The sequence below is a fragment of the Crocodylus porosus genome, unplaced genomic scaffold, assembly GCF_001723895.1.
Source record: "Crocodylus porosus isolate Cpor-Errol unplaced genomic scaffold, CroPor_comp1, whole genome shotgun sequence".
NCBI classification, from domain to species: domain Eukaryota; kingdom Metazoa; phylum Chordata; order Crocodylia; family Crocodylidae; genus Crocodylus; species Crocodylus porosus.
Genome location: NW_017728942.1, coordinates 9,069,146 through 9,075,145, shown reverse-complemented (window position 1 = coordinate 9,075,145; position 6,000 = coordinate 9,069,146).

The window sequence follows — 6,000 nt, the reverse complement described above, 5'->3', positions numbered from 1 at the left end:
TTCTCTTGCTGGGTTAGAGATGCAGAGGGCAAAACGAACAGCAACAAAAATTTTTTTTAATTTCCAAGAACAATTGGGAAAGCAACTGAAACCGCCCCAGAACATATGGAGGAATCGAGTAAGGGATCCCCTGTAGGTTTCAGTTGTACAAGTAAATATTAATCTGGGGGGGATATTGGGGGTTGAGATCAAAAGAGCTGTTTCCATTTCTATAGGGAAAAGGAGTGCTTTGATGTCACAGATTCTTCCCTGTACTGCCTAATGAACTGAAATTGTGACACAGTGACATCCTGGAAGATTTGAAAGCACTTAGCACAATGACACATCTTTGGGTTTGCTTTATTTATTTTTCCAGCCTGTTGTATAACCCAGCCTGCAAAGGAAGAGGGTGAGGGAATGACTATCAAGTTAAAATATTGATGAGGGAGACGGAAAGGGCTTTAGGAAGTGGAAGGCGAGTGGTTTATTCTGGATCACTTAAAGGATGTTACACTCACGTGCAAGCTGAAGGACACCAACTCCGCTGCAAATCTGACTTGGGAAGATCAGGCAGAGATGTAAATATGAAGGGCGGTGGCGTAACCTTTCTCACCAGCCTAATGCAGAAGGCGACGAGGTTAAAAAAGTAGTCACAGGCATTGGACTGGATAGCAGGCCAAATCATGCACCTCTTCCTCAGTTCAAAGTTGAGTAAGATCAGCGTGCACTTTACATTAAACATTGTGTTCTTTGTTTTCTAGCACCCACGTCGAGTCACAGGAGCGTTTTGCTGTTAATTAACACGCACGCATGCAAAATGAGCTTCGTCCGGTGCCTATTAAGTCTAGAGCAAAGCTCCTATTGACCTCAGCGGTACAAGACCAGGTACAAGACGAATTTCTGCTTAGATGGTCAACTAGCTGCCCAGCAAGCTGAGAGCATCTCCTCTTGTTTGTGCTGAGACTGCAGGGGTGGTGTCGTGCATATTGCTCACCTCCTTCCCGCTGCAGGGAGCATGACCACACAGGATATATTTCTCCACTCACTATTCACCACTTGAGCAAAGATTTAAGCTCTAGCCGCTTTCTGATTGCCTGCAACAACCCTTTTGGCTCTGTGTTGGCACCACCCAGCCTCGGGCTGGTTCAGTGGAGGCAAAGCCCCCATCTCACCCCCAGAGAAGGAGGAGGGAAGTGGGAACAATGAGATGTCATCTAGGAAATATGCACGAGGTTAGGCAAATGTTTGCTATCGGACTCTTCCTTGCTCAGGTTTTCACCCGGGCCCATGCAGTCCGCAGAGGATCTGTGAATTTAACGGCATTCATCAGAAACAAAATGCTGCCAACAATACAAAACACATCATTCTCCTGCAGGCAAGGGATGAGAGAAAAAGGAAACATCACATGACAGATGTTAGTCCCCTCATTTACGGCACCAATGGAAGGTGCTCAGAGTCTCCAGCTTCGAGGGGTATATAAGAAACCCCCTCGGATAAAACAGGACCCTGCTGAATTTCACAGCAGACAGAGGGGGAAAAGATAGGGGGGGCTGATTTTTTTTATTTTTATTTTTGTACAGGACCTTTTTTATTTTTGTACAAACCTTTTCTGATAGTGAGGCATTTCTAATTCCTTATGTATAGCAAGAAGACTCTCAGTGCTATCATATTCTAGTCTGGGGGAATCCTTTTCCTTGTATCCACGAAGCGAGGCGTTCAGTCCGAGTACTGACAAGTCACCAGTGACACAGAATCAGTGGCCCATATTCCGTAATCAAATCTATGAATATAAAAGTCAGCCTGAATCCATCACATCTGGTGGGGTCCCTCTGGAACGGCCCGAGCGTAGTGATGAACCTCTCTGGTATCACTTGCTGGCGGGGAGCGGGGGGTAGGGTTCATCCTGCTGTACTGAGTGTACTTCTATACCTCTGCGGAAAACTCTTCACTAGTAAATTAGCAGGCGGTGGAGTATGCTACAGTACTGTAATATGTAATACAGGCTCCTTGGTACAGCAAGGTTAATCCGCTAGATTTACTCTAGAGTAACCTAGCGGAATTGAAAACGGCATTTGGCCCTTTGTAACGGGACGGGATTTCAACGGCAGGGAACAGACTGATAGATTTACCTGCTCTGGGGTCATGCTGAGGAGCTCACTAAAGCTAAAAGTTGGGAAAAGAAACAGGCAAAGAGGGATGTTTTAAGGGAGTCTGGGGATATAAATGCTCTCTGATCTTTACATCTTCTATAGCTAATTTGTTTAATCTCTTCCTGGGACGGACTTGTTTTGTGGATGCTCTGCGTAGTCAAGATTCAGAGAAGCTGGTCCAAAGCAGTCAACACCAGAATGACCTATATTAAAATGCTATACCTTTTATTAAAAGAAACTGCCACCAAGATCAACTCACATCACACCAATAGAAAAGAATAGATGAAATCAAATCTTATGAAGGAAACAAAACAGAAATGGCCACACAGCTTCCTTTATTAATCCAAGCTTCTGACTTGATCCCCCTCTCTGCTGTGTCACTGAGATTACAAAAAGCACTAACTGTTTTGACAACATGCCGGTTTTTAACAAGGCAACATGACATTGCTTTGCCAAAAAAACCTCCCATATACATGAATATATATATATATATATATATAGATAGAAATATTTATATATAGATATATGGGTACAGAGCAGGCTTGTTGCTCTCAGATCCACAGGGGAGGTTTGGTGGATTTAAATGCTGTCAGTATAAAAGTGTCAGTGTGGGACTGAACTTTTAAAGACTGTGATAGGGACATGTGCCTTTTATAATTTAATCTGTTGCAGCGTACCTTGAGATTTTCAGTATAGGCCAAGCTGCTTTTGGTGGCTTTTGGATAAAGGTGCTGCGTGTGAGCCCAGCTTCACTAAATCTTTCCTGTTCTATGCAAATGAGAGCGAGGCATATAAGATGGCTTCTACAGCATGTACAACCTGAGCTGTGGGAACAAATTACTTTGAACTCAGAAAAATAAAATAAAAAACCATAGGATGGAGGGTATCAAGCCGGACACACGGGCATGGACCAGCAGGAATAATTCCACATTCAAGTAGCCGAGTTTATTTGGTGATGTGACGTGCGCATGGATTTGCATTTCTCTGTGTGTGCATACACGCAATTCACACACCCGATCCTCAGGGGGAAAGAAGTAAAGTGGAGTGAATGTGTTTTACGTTATAAACCTTTTGTCCTCTCCCGCATATTTCTGCAGTGCCTTCTATAATAGGGCTCTGATCTGGCCGAGGTTTCTAGACGGTACCGCACTAGAAATGTGCAATAGTAATATAATAATTCACCAGGACTGATCATTCACTTAACTGATCATTAAGAGAAACCAATGCAACTTAGCTGCAAAGGGGAAGATGATTGCCTGTGGTTTGATCTGGCATCAGATTTGGTGGCTCTGTGCGGGGTCACACGCGAGGCATTACTCTTAGCTCCGCATACATGTCAGCACCCATGTGCAGGCCTGCTGGAGGGGCCGTCCATCTGTCATTGTCACCTGCTGGAAAAAAGGGGAGAGAAGGCTGAAATAAAATTAGCAAACACTGCGTAACGGAGTGATAAATAATCTATAGGGCCTTATACAGCTCACTGGAGCCGGTTTCCCTTTGTGGATTACGAGAGCAGGCTTCCAGCGGGGAAGCTGCTGGTGATGCCGGCTACGCGCTCCCCAGCGTAGCGCAGGGCCTAGAAATTCAAGAAGCAGAAAAGCCCAACGTGGGAGATTTCACGACAGGCCACATCCTGCTCTGCTTAATAGGAGCTCTTCCTTGTTGGCTTCAGCAGGAAAAAAATCGGCTCTTGACTCTAAGAAGGCGAGCAAATAAATAGGTGACTTCAGTAGCTTGCGCTTCGGTGCTTCCAGCAGGATCGAAGCCCATTTCAGGGCACGGACGGGCTTTCTGTCTACGAGGAATCCCAGAGGGAGGGAGGCCGAGGTTGTGTGTGTGCAGCGCCTTCCCTGTCCAGCCCTGCGCAGGGTCTGCAAATACGGGGTCTGTTCCCACCGCTGCGTGCAGACAGCGAGGCCCCAGATGGCAGAGGCTCCTCTCCCGTGTCCTACCACCGCCCTTCTCCTGGTGCTGCCTCTCGCGCTGTTACACAACCCGGGCTCTGTGTAGGGCAGGTCTCCCTTCGGAGGTGCCGTTCACCAAATCCCACCCAACAGAGATTGCATCTGAGCTTGGTTTTATCTTTGAAAATCATCCTGATGCAGATTCCTCTCTGTCTGCTGGTTAACCCACGCCATGCCAGTGTTCACCAGGCACCTCTCCATTTCTCCTGATGATGCAAAAACTTTTAGCAAAACACAGATCCTTCCTGGTTCACAGCGTGCTTATCCGTTATGACTTGTATGGCGTTACAGGACATAACTTGATGCTGTATCGCAATCATTCCTCCCCTTTCATTCCTATCACGAAGTGTTTAACAGTCCGATTGAGAAAACATGATTTTATTTTGGGTCCTGTCAATCATTAAGAAGAAAGGATTGTTTCATTGCTCCTCATCCCCACCCTCACAAGAACAAAGCAGCTACGTTTATCAAATAGAATCAGAAATAACAGGAGGCCAACATCCAGTATATCCATAAACCTCTCAAAAGAAAATAATCATGCTTACCCGCAGGTTTAAAGCTGATCTGATACAAGATTTGATGGTTTCCTTTAGCAAGGGAGAATTGTTAAAAGATGAAGGGACGTGCTGTTTTTAAGGAGCACTAGTAACCAGCAGCATGAAGTATGTCCCAACACCTGCTAAATCCACTTCCTTCCACTTGTGACCTTTGAATTAAACTCTGCATTATTATTATTTTTTTTTAAATAGAGAAGTTTTAAAAAATATTTTATTCTGGACCTTGCTAATGGGCCTCCCTGAATCAATAAATAAATGCTCTGAGAATTTTGTGTAAATTGTGGAGAAGCACCAGACTTTTAACTGCAGATATAAGGAGCTCTGGCCTCAGACACCAACCCTACTGAAAACCCGTGTTGTTAAATGGATAATGCAGTTGACTGCAGCAAGACCATTATACATGAGCCCCCAAATCATAGTCCTTTAACCATAATTGTTGCTGCAACTGTCTTTGCTACCCATTAAAGGAGCACACCCTGGCATTTGGAGAAATGGAGTTGTCCTTTCAGACACTGTTTGGTCGGTCAGGAAATGAAATGCCAAGACAGCTCTGGCTTCAGTGAGTAGGCAAGAGGAGAAAGAGTCCAAAAGAAAATAAAAAAATTATAACTACAAAGAAAAGGGGCAGGGATCCAGACCCAACTTGCCACCGAAGCAGAGTTGCATCTGCCCCCTCTACGGCATCCCAATGCACAGGATACACACAAATCTATGTTAGTCCATTAATAGATCAGACCTCACATTTCAAGGTAAATGTTTCTAATTTGGGTGATATTCCTTGCTTCTCTCCCCCCCCCAACTCGCTCAGCAGGCCTAAGCCGGTGCTGCCCTCTCCTGGTCCAACCGGGACAGGGCAGGCATGACGAGGAAGAGGAGGGGGGTTGAATTGGGACAGTGTCAGCTCCACTCAGCATCACCGCTCCGGTTGCCATGGGAACGGGAAAAGGGGGCTGCTGCAAAGGCTTTTGGGAAGGATGCGACTGCAGAGGTGCAGCTCAATGTCTCGTTGCCTTTCAGGAGGATGGGGAGGATGCCGGGAGTGAGAATGGCAGATGAGGAGCGGAGGGAGTGTTGGCACCGCAAATTCTCACCCACCTCCCAGCCCCGGCCACAACGAGGTGCTAGGCAAGGGAAGGAGAGAGTGCCAAAAGTTAGAGAAGCCAAAAGACCCATGAGACCCCAGTCCCCTGCTGCCTGGGCAGGTTGGGTCCCTGCAGTAGATGTGCTAGTGCTTTGTCCAGTCTGATTTCGAATGCCGCTAGCTTGAAGTGCAGCAAACTGGGAAAGCCTCTAGGTAGGAGGGATGCGCCAGTTGGTCTCCCACTAACCCTTCCCCCTCTGCCCAACAGA